We start from the raw sequence: 11,539 nt of genomic DNA, 5'->3' as shown, positions 1-11,539 counted from the left end.
TATCATATTTTCAGTGGTAACCTAGAATGGGTATTGTTCCTCATTAAAATTTAGGCTTCCCACAAAGGGTAGATAATGCACAACACTGATTTTACCATCTTTGTTTTTAAATGTTAATATTAAGTTCATTGCATGTGAGAAAGAGTAAAATTTCTGAAATACATATTTTATTCCCCAGCTCCCCCATCCCCTAGCCCCTAAAATCGATGTAGTATGAAAAAAAGACAATAGTGCACTTTTCCTCATTCTTCTTGCTTTGTCTTCCCTGTACCTTTGTATACATTTGGTTAGAACTTCTCACAGAAGTTCCACCCAGAATGAAACTGTGATAGTAAATAATTTATATAATGCAATTTCAATCATAAAAAGCAATGGTCTATATTAAGTTATTTTTTTCAAAAGACTTTACCACTTTAAATCCCATGTCATCACATCCCTCTTGGAAGGCAGAAAGGAGGCATTGAGTTCAGAGGAGTTTCAGTGAGCGCTACAAGGAAACCAGTTACTGACTGAAATCACCTGAGAGGTAGATGCAAGGTTCTGCAGAATACCTGTGGTATTCTTATCATGTTCTGATATTGCAAAATGCTCTGAAAAAATGACATTGAGTGTAGGAAATATGAATTTGGGGCTGTTGAATGTCGTGTGAGCCTCCAGCTACAGTTTGATCAGCACAAAGCAGTGAAAGGGAAGGTTTGTAGAATACTGTAGGAATCTGATAAGGACTGCATTTCAAGATTTACATCCTTATTTTTAAAATTAAATTGGATAGCATTCTCTGTGTGCTCTTACATAAGTGTTTTATAGAATACAGGTTGGTGCTTCAACCCTTTCGGTGTCTATCTTTCAGTCGCAATGCATTTTTGTGTAGAATGGTATTTGGCAAATCAGTTTTGCACAGAACAAAATCTGACTGTATGATGAGGAAGCTGTCCCGAGTTCACTCCTATGTGTGACTTCAACACAGTCACCTAATTTCAGCTCCATCTCAAATTATCTTTTTCATTTTTCTAAGCAAACTTCTTTCAACCTGCAGTTTGAAGAGGGACCTTTGAAATACAAGGTGAGAGGATCATCCTGTGGAGTAGGAAGTCTATCAAAAAGTAGGAATGAGTGTTGAATATATTTATTTCACAAGGGTAGAAGACTATTTGGAAAAATGGTGTTTAAAGACTGGTTATTTTATGCATTTGTATTAATTTTGGGTAAGTCATGTTATTTTATGAAACATTTTACTGAAAAAAAAACCAAAATCATTTAGCTATTTTCCATCCTCTTTTCTTTAAGAGGAAAACAAAAAAGTTGGGAAAATTGCATGTTTTTGTTAAGCAGAAGGAAGGGTTATCCCAGAACTTTGCATTTATCATCTGGTCATGTGCAAACCTTGTTTAGTGCAGGAATAAACAGAGTCACGTTAAATTTGTTGTGAGCTCGAGCCTCTGACAGTGCTCATTTTATCAACAAAGACAAATGAAGGAGCAGAAATTGTAGCATGGCCTCCACTATTTCATCATTGTCAACCTTAAATACAGTCATTCACTGCAGAGAGGTTTTTTTCCTTCCTTCTCCCACTAACACTAAGCTGCCAGAATCCTTCTTGATATGGTCCAGAGCCTCAGTAGCGGTGATTAAAAGAGAAGGAATGAAATTAGCTTTTTTAATCTCTCTATTGATAAATACCTTTTTTTCAGAGAAGGAGCTCTGAAATATCCTCTTTCTTCTTGTAGATGCCATTTCATTAAATAGAGGTGAAAGTAAATAGTAGAGTGATTTGACATTAAGTCAAAATTTAGATGATTAGAGGCATCACACATTCTCTTGAAAGATAGTGAGTGCTGAAGAACAGGGGAAACTCAGCTAACAGTGGATGTTTATTTTCTGTAGGGAATTGCACATGAAATACCACAAAGAAAGATGCACACAATTAGAAAGTGCCCAGTCCTTACTCATTTTACTGATAACATGCTGCATTGACAGATTGATCTAATGAATCCAAGGAATTACTTCAGGTGTGTAACAGCTCCTCAGCACAAAAGGCCATGATCTGACCCTATGCTTCAATGGTTAAATTCTTTCTTTTGAAGCTTTCCTATGAAAGAACTTGTTTGGCCTTTTTTTAAACCTGTCATTTACTGATGGGAAAACTGACAGACAATCTCAAGGATAGAAAGCACACAGTTTGCCAGATCAGCCTATGTCTCAGTCCAAACCTGCATGACCCAAACAGGTGTTAAATATTGCCATCTAGTTGAATAGGGTGAGGTCACATTCAGGATGAGAATTAAATTAGACAAGGTAGATTTCAAAAATACCTGTCTATCTTACCCTTGCGAAACAGGAGATGACTGCTCATCAGACTGCTCATATCTTGTATGAGATAAATAACATCCTAGGATAATCATACTAGGATAATGATGGAATTAAACAAAACAACTTAGAACAGTGTAAAATGTGAGAACCTTGATGAGTTTTGAAAGAGTGCACGCTTTGCAAAGGTAAGGATCATCCACTGGCTTTGCAAACGATCATCCACTGGCAAAGACTACACAAGCTACCATGTCCCACAAATTCTGACTAAACAATACAGAAGCATAATGCTGTACAATCTGATTAGTCATCTTTAAGAAAATTTGAAAGACGTTTTCTTTGCAAGCAGAAGGATGTGGTAGTAAAATAAGTATCCACAACTGACTTCTTATTCATATTTTATTTAACTAAGTTTTAAAATGACCAGTACCTCTTTTAGGTCTTCATTTTTTGCTGTTTTTTATAAAGCTTGAACAGTTGTTTCATGTGCCAGGCTCCAGAAATAAGATGAATAAGATGAAGCACAATTCTACAGATAGGAGCACAAGAGTCCTGCCAATCTTTGCTGAACCAGTTTCAAGGAAGACAACTGAAGTTCCTGAAACTTCACTTTAAATCGTGGAACTGAAGCAATTTAGCAGTGACATTCACCTCCCAGCCTGGAAGGCTCCTAAGGCTGCTCACCTCATAAATCCTTTTAAAGTCCCATTCAGAGAGTTTAAATGGGATTTAAGTGATGCATAGGCCTGCCCAGGCCAAGAGCACCGGTGTGAATTTTGCTTTAATGATCTGCATGTCAATAGAGTCAGACTGGTATGAGAAGAGTAGAGAATCACTTAGAAGGCCCTTTGACACCCTAGCACTGTATGGTTTAACTGTGCTACTTTGCTGTGTATCTGTATTAAAATAAACAGATTTCCCCTCCACAGGATGGAACAGCTAAACAAAAAGATTTAAAGGGTAATTATAACATCAGAAGGCTCTTCAGATTAGGGATTTCATTATTAACTCAGAGAACAAACAGACTTTGAGTGTGAATAAAATTTCCATTTTCAATAGTCTTAATGGTTTTTCATAATTTAAAAATTAATGTTCTGGCATACTTCTTGCATGTTAGTGCAACCTCTTGTTAAACCTTCAGATCAGCAGCAGCCTAACTTCGGAAAGCTGGATCCTCAGCTTCTGAAATTACCTAATAACTGAATTTAAGTGCATATTTATCAATTGACATCAGCCTGGAGATTTCTGGAGGTTCAACAGCAGAGGAAAAAAAAAGCATATACACATTTCAAGCAATGTTGTTTAAGAAGTAGGAGTAGAAACAGCAGATACTTTAGGTCATAGAAACAATGAAATTTAACAGATGAATTTACTAGATTCCAAAACCCAGCCTGATGTTCCTTTAACAGTTGTTGAGAACTTTGTCTAATACTATGCCGGTCATTATTAGAATGGGAGGATATTCTTTTAATCTCTCTGTGTCAAGTCTTGTGGAATAATGGATGAAAGCCTGTGTGTCAAACTGAATATGGAATCAAAGGTATGGCTTTTTCTGAAAAGAATAATATAGTGTTTCAAGATGCAAGTCTAGGTCTTGTTGAAATGTAAGGGGTCAGAACCTTGTTTTCACATGTGGGATGGGCTGCTTAAAGTCAAGGGTTGTTTTTATTCCCCATTCTTAGTAGTCCAGGGAGTTGTCTAAAAATGTACTTATTTCTTTGGAATCGTTACCTAGATGGAATTACTAGTAGGGTACATGAAACAGTTTAGATATCTGAAATATTTTGAAAATAAGGACAGATTATTTTTTTGTGCTAACTCCAATTTGGAGTCATCTCTGCAGACTTATTTAAGTTATAAACATGCAAGTAGTTGAGATACAGTGCACTTTTGAGCCATGTCACAGAAAAGGGGAGATTTCCTCAAAACTCCTGTGTTTGATTAGTCTGTCAGCACCCCAGGAAAGCCAAGACCCTTGGCAACAACCAATCTATCAACATCCTGTTATGGGGACTCTCCACTGAGCAGCCCCTGGATTGAAGGGTGGTTTGACTGACTTGTTCAGGGACACACACCAACAGCATAAGAGATACCCCCTCCCGGGTCTCCACACTTTTATTCCAGTATGTTCCCCACTGCCAGTGACTGCTGACACCCTTGAAGGACTCACACTAACAGTGTATGAAATAACACTCTTAATCAACAACATTGTGACAGATTAAGGTTTGAGGGTTGCTGATGATGGCATCTGATTGCAAAAATATATTCAAAGCAAGCTCTAACCCCTAACAAAAATTAGCTTGAGGTAATCATCCAATGCACACAAAGTGCAATTCTTACCCAACAGGTAAGAGGGAGAAGACAGGTTCAGCTTGTCGATTGATCCCATAAGTTACCCAGAAGTCTATTCTAACTTCTTGCCATTCTTAACTTACTTCTGTACTATTTCTTTACTTTTAAGTGGGGCTTGAGTGACTCTAGTCATACATAATGCTCAGTGAGGTGTGGTTGTACCTTGGAGGCGGGTAGCCTTGGGATGGAGGTGTGCATCAATGTTACATCTGAGGAGAGGGATTTTGCAATAGTTGCTGGTCTTCTTTCATCTCCCTTTGTTGGCAGCTGCTATGAGGCTTATCAGCTAAAGGGTAGCACGGAGTTCCCTCCTCTGCAAGGATTTCAGCAGAGCTTGGTCAAGGTATCTCCACTTTGCTCCACCCTCCTCCATTTCATCCCCCCTTAGCTTGTGTATGGGAAACTGGGCATGCTGACCACATTCCATCCAGTGAGTAGCAACTGCATTTCCCCCTATAATTTCCATCCTGTTATAACTGTGTCTATCCCTTTCCACTTTTCTTTAATTTTACTCTCAGTCTTTTTTTCTACAGTCTGGTTTATGTGTTTGTTTACGATAAAGGCAAAAGTGAATATATTTGAGGGGTGAAAGCTTTTCTGAATGAATAGGTCTCAAAATAACTGTTAGGTACTATTGTCTTTTGGATTATTAAACTTCACTATTTAAGGATAACTAATACTGACACTCTTCATCTCATCTTTGTATGGCAAAAAACAGGAAGAGATCAGAGTATGTATGGAGTGGCCCATTCACTCATGGTGTTATATCCAGTCAGGAAGGGTGCCGGGATACAAATTCACAAAAGGTTAGTGGAGCAGGAAAGTAGCTGTCAGAAGTACAGCATACTCACCCTTTTTCTGTTGGTAAACAGGGAACAAACAAGTTACAGAACATGTAAAAAAGTTTATAATGAGAGAGAAGACAGGAGTAGTTAGAGGTACTTCAGCACTTGAGAATAGCCAGGCTGCTTTCCTTCCAAGGGAAAAATATGCAGTATCACAGCTTCATGTTAGCATGCATTACACATCATATACAACATCACAATAAATATGTCCAACAGAGTCTGATTTCAAAATATTACATATCAGCTGAAAAAACTGCAAAAAAAATTGGTTTTCTTTAAATGACTGTGGTGTTTAACAGAGCTTTTCTCTCCACAAATGTGATTTATAAGATTTTTTTATGTATATATTAGTCTTGTTACCTGTAAAATTGATGTGTGTCCTGTGGCGCTATAAATGGATAAAGAAACAGGGTTTTGTAGCACAGATATTGTGAGGAGAAAACGCGACAGAGAGATGAAGTGTCAGAAAAACGTAATTTTGATTTAGAGAGATCAGTCTGACTTTATACTGCAGATGGGGAACTAAAAAGAGTATTGGGATTGGGAGATGTTTCTGAACTACGAATTTACATACATGCTTTATATCCCATAAATTTAGAGGGATTTTGACATGCCAATGTTTGATAAGGAAGATAAATTTTCTTTGGATTGTTGGGAGGGGGAGATCATTTTATCAAAACCATAACTTTGAACAGTAAAAATGAGAATGATGTTGCATTGTGTGAGGAATGAACAAAATCCATTCGGCTGTGAGCTTTCATAAATATTCTACTCTTACTCCTGTCCATCCTTATTACATTGCCATTGATTCTCCTTACGTGATTTTTTTTCTTTTTCCCCAAGGCAAGGAGGCTGCAATGTAGGAGACTGTTAATTTTGAGTGATATGGTTGTTGGGGTTTGGGTAGGGGTTTTATGGAGGGAAGCAGATTTTTTAAAAAAATTGTATTTTCTTCAAACTCTGACTGCAAGTGTACTTAACATCTCATCAAATACTTTCTCAATTTTTTTTTTTTTAATGTATTCTGGATAAGATATTAAACCAATATTTCCCTAAGTTATTTGGGGTGGGTAGTCTCTGATTTCTTAACACAGACAACAAATAAGTAAAAAAATAAAGTATTTCGCATCCAAGTTTCATGGTTGTCTCTGAGTTTGAGCTGTGCATAGCACAGGATTCAAAGGTACAGGAAGAAATCTTGCTCAAATCCCTTTTCCTGTCCTCTGACACTCACCTCCTCTTGAGTGCAGGAACATAACCTCTGTAACTTAGATCAAGAAAATTATCCCACAAAAAGATTCCTATGCAAGAGAATCTATTATTCTCCCTCATGTCCCATCAGCAGTTTCATTCTGGATGAGATGATGAACACATTTTCCTTCCTATTGAGTGCAAGAAAACTGGGTATTATCATTTGAAAATGACAGAGATTTTGTTGAATAGGGCATCACGTAAAAGACAAAAAACAGAAAAGAACTATATTCACAGTTGGTGAGAGTCTGGTTAATAGTTGATGACAATATTGAACATTTCCTTGTTCTTTCTGTGTCCAAGTCCTGCAAATGTAATTAAGTACAAATGCTATAATGTTATAGCTTATGTGTTACTTGTGCCTTCTGGCTTTCGAGGAGTTCACCAGTGCTAGAGGGTTGAACAGCAAATAGAATTTGTTATCAAAAGAAAGTAAATATATGCAAGATAGTACCTTCATTGTGAGTCTTTTCTTCTGAAAGAAGCTTTGTAAGCACATAAAAACCCCAACAGTTAAGTGAGACGTGTGGAACTGTGCCACATTCAGTTGTTGTCAGAGAAGAATAAGATATATAAAACATAAATTGCTTGCAACTTCCTGGTTCTGCATGAACAAGTGCTTCAAAGTAAGTTCTTCATTTGATTTTGGCTTCACACAGGACTCAGGTGGGCTCACAATTTTCCCTTTATTCCAAATACTGGTGTAGTTCTCTAACCAGTATCAATTTTCCTCACTCCCTGGCTATTCACAGATCTACAGCTGTTGATAGCAGCCGACCTAGACAGTACATTGTAGAAGCAAGGGAAATTTTGCACCTTCTCACTCACTCTCAGTCACTAATTGCTGATTAATCTAGTTCTTACAATTCACCCATCATGATTGTTTTTTTAAAGTGCAAATATTCAGTAGGAATATTAAAAGAATTTTAAAGAAAAAAAAATCAAATGTAAGGGAACAAGGCACTTTTCTCTTCATTGAGATCCTACTTGGTATGTTGGAATACGCCTGTCTTCTTGGAGAGGATCTTCAGAGATTATTTTCATTAGGTCAGTGCAGAGGTTATCTTCACCTCTCAGTCGTAAGAGGCAAGGAGGAAAGAGAAAGTGGAGGTAGAAGAAAGGGGAAAGGACACTTGTGAGAAGAACCATGAGAGGATGGTCATGAAACAGAGTTGAGGGGTTAGTCAGGAAGAGAGATTTGATGATCTAGTGGGAAGAAGAGCCACATGAAGAGGCAGAAACAGAATTGCTGTGAGATGTACCAAATTGCTATAAAGGGGGCTGGAAGTAAGGACAAGGTACTCCAGAAGGACCAAAATCAGAAGGGTTCCTGGAAGATAGAGACACAGATAGATAGATAGATAGATACACAGATAGATAGACAGATAGTAGCAGTTTAAGGGGAGGGATTAAAAAATACTATTCAAAGAACAGAAAGGTTAAAAAAAAAAAAAAGAAAAATATTGCCATTATTTGAGCATTTATTCAATGGGAGTTATTTGCAAGAACACTTTCAAATGGCATTTTACTTTCCATTCACATTCTTCCAGTTCCACTGTGGAACATTTGAATTTCATGTCCTTGACATTCTGGTTTCTGTGTTTATAGAAGAAGAAAAGTAACGTTGTTTGGACTGGTAATATTTCTTTAACATTATGACAAAGAAAAGTTAACTTCACATTAAAACTTTTCAAAGTGAGACAGTTTAGCGTATTCCTTTCCAATGTTTTTGGTTCCTAATAATTCCTATTCCATGGAATCATTCACACCTTCTTTATTTATTGTACCAGGAAATAATACCTCAGCTTTCAGGAGAGCAGCACTCTATTCAACTGATGCTGGCTTTTATCTAATGATACAATAAGTTGGGTGATTGTTTGATGTGTACATATTGTGTTTCAGGTCTCAGTGGGAAGCTGTCAAGACTTTTATTGGTAATATTTTCCTCTTCCTGGCTTTGGATTTCTCTGAGGATCGGCAGTTAACGTAGCATTTTCTGTAACAATTAGATTAAAGTGCCAGAGATTTGTTTTTCCTTCATTCAATTTTTTTAATTAGGTCATTCCTTAAAAGGTTATCTTAATATAGTAAATGCACTACCTCCATGAATGAGGCATGTTAAATGATACATTGTACTGGTTTAAAGGTAAACCAGCAGGGGAAATGAACTCAACTCAAAAGAGAGACTATAAATCAGAATAACAATTTAATAAAATAATACAATAAATACAATTATACAGACAAACAATTGGTTTTAACCCACAAAACCCAAATGTATAACCCAGCATCCTGGGCATGAACAGAGTGGTGTTCTTTGGGCCCCCTGAGTCCAAAGAAAAGGAGAGGGGAAAAACCTGTTGGTGAGAGTGCTGGTGCAGTCCGGTCAAGAGTGGTGATTGCAGTCCGGTCAAGGGTGGTGGTCTCAGTCTGACTGAGAGTGGTGGTCTGCAGTCTTCCTCTGGATCCCACGAGTGGTTGAAAATGTTCCAAGACTCCAAGATTATATATCCTCCAGTTCAGGCAGGAATGCCCAGTATTTCCCTCAGGGCAGGGAGTTCCACAAAGGGTATGAGGACAGAAGCACCCTCCTCTCTCACAGGCCTCTAAACACCCAGTTTATAGCCTGAGGAGTCAGGCTGCTCTGGGCAGATGGTGCAAATAGTCTATTGACAACAGTTTCTGGGAAATGGCATGGAAGGCTATAGAATACACAGTTTTGGGTTACACCCATCCAGTGATGAACGGGTCCCAGCTGTTCTAACTAGGACATACATGGATTTTTGCTGTTAGATAGCCTATTTCAGCGTGGCGCTCCTGCCAGCAAATGACTGCCCTTCCACCCAGGAAAGAAAGCCCTGACCCTCTGCCTCTCGTGTGCCGTTGGTAAGCCACTCTTGGCACTACATGATTAGCCAGAGCTTTCTGTGCAGGCACCTTTGTTCTGGGAGGAATCTTCATCCGACTTAAATTTTGGCAGCTGGACGGCTTGTTGTAGCGCGGTGCTTCTGCTAGTGAACAATGCCTGGAGGGGGGAGAGCTGTAACCTCCCTTATGCAAGACCCAGAAGGACCACTCTGCACACAAGTCACAGTGTGACACAAAATGGCCATTTATTGAACATGAACGCTGGTTTATAAAGGGAGAACATGGATCTTACTAGAAAAAAGGGTGGAGACTGAGAGGAGTATTGCCAATCACGGTAACAAGGGGCAGAACTTATGCAAACGTGGATAAGGGAGAATCAATCTACAGGGAGCACTGCAATGCAGCAGGGTTGAAAGGATAAGGAAATGGTTTACAGAGAACCAATAGCAGATTAGGCAACAGGGGAACAGAGAAGAGAACCAAACACTCCAACAACAAAACATATTATGATAAAAAGACAACAATTGCACAACTAAATAAAACACAGAAAACAGACACTTTTGTGGTTATGATGATTATATTTCTGCATGAAGGAGTAGGTGCACAGTGAGATGATTTCTTCCCCTTCCTACGATCTCTCCTCATTAAGTCTATTCAACAATGCATAAGACTTTCTTGGGGCACCTCCAACAATTGCCCTTCCACCTTAAAAAGAAAGCCCTGACCCTCCGACTCTAATGTGCAGTTGGTGCACTACTCCTGGCACCTTGTGCACAGCAAGTGCTTTCTAGGTGGGAAACTTTGGTCTGACAGGCATCTTCATCTGTATTGAATTTTTGCAGTCAGACAGTTTGCTGCAGCATGGCACTTCTGCCAGGGTCAGGGCTTTCTTTCTTGGGTGAAAGGGCAGTTGTTCGCTGGCAAAAGCGCCACGCTGCAACAAGCCATCCGACTGCCAAAATTCAATATGGACGCAGATTCCTCCCAGACCAAAGGTGTCAAGCCAGAAAGAACTTGCTATGCACGCAGTGCCGAGAGCAGCGCACCAACTGCACAGGAAAGACAGAGGGTGAGGGCTTTCTTTATTGCGTGGAAGGAGAGTCGTTCCCCGGCAGCTCACAGGCTTTCTGTCCTGGGGCACAGGGCTGCTGTACGCTTTCTTCAGCCCTCTGTTGCAATTGCAGGTCCTCACTCCCCAAAACCAATACAAATGAGGATTCCTCCCAGGGAAAAGGTGCCAGCACACAAAGCCCTGGCTGCCCACGGAGTGCCCAGGCTGCGCCACCAACTGCACCTGAAAGCCAAAGCTCACAGGCTTTCTGTCCTGGGTTAAAGAGCTGCTGTACACTTTGTTCAGCCTTGTGCTCCCTCCTCCCCATAACTGAGACAAATGAAGATTCCTCCCACATAAAAGGTGACACCACAGAAAAGTTTTCCCACCCACAGAGTGCCCAGTCTGCTCTAGTACCTTCACCACAGAGTCAAAGGTTCCAGGCTTTCTTTTCAGGGGAAAAATTCTGCTCTTTCTTTTTCTCAGCCCTGCCTTGAAATTAGGGTCCCACATCCCCATAGTTTAATAAAAATGAAGATTCCTCCCAGGGAAAAGGTGCCAACACAGAAAGCTCTTGCTGCACACAGAATAGCAAGAATGTCCCTCCAGCTGAAGATAACAGACTCGTGGTAACAGTTTTCTTTCCAGTGTTAAACTGCCCTCATTCTGGTATTGAAATTTTCCACTTAAATTGCCAGTCCTACTCTGGAAAAGGATTGTCCACCATAGACCTACCTCATAGGCCATCAAAGAGAGCTTGGATGGAGAAAGGGAGGGAGGGTGGCTGTGCTTTTACTTGTCTCCCTGCCTGGGTGACCGGCTGCCATGCCATGCCATGCCATGCCATGCCATGCCATGCCATGCCATG

At 39.6% G+C, this 11,539-nt stretch overlaps 1 long non-coding RNA gene across 1 annotated transcript in view; it reads left to right on the top strand.

Annotated features, from left to right (window-relative positions):
* Positions 1–5,184: 5,184 nt before the first annotated feature.
* Positions 5,185–11,539, top strand: part of LOC113958372 — a 9,354-nt gene continuing 2,999 nt past the window's right edge. Inside the window, exon 1 of the long non-coding RNA XR_003531500.1 lies at positions 5,185–5,196. This is a non-coding gene — a long non-coding RNA (uncharacterized LOC113958372). The remainder of the gene's footprint in view (positions 5,197–11,539) is intronic.

Source organism: Corapipo altera, unplaced genomic scaffold, assembly GCF_003945725.1.
Source record: "Corapipo altera isolate COAL_440 unplaced genomic scaffold, ASM394572v1 102, whole genome shotgun sequence".
NCBI classification, from domain to species: domain Eukaryota; kingdom Metazoa; phylum Chordata; class Aves; order Passeriformes; family Pipridae; genus Corapipo; species Corapipo altera.
This window is presented reverse-complemented; position numbering and strand designations above follow the sequence as displayed.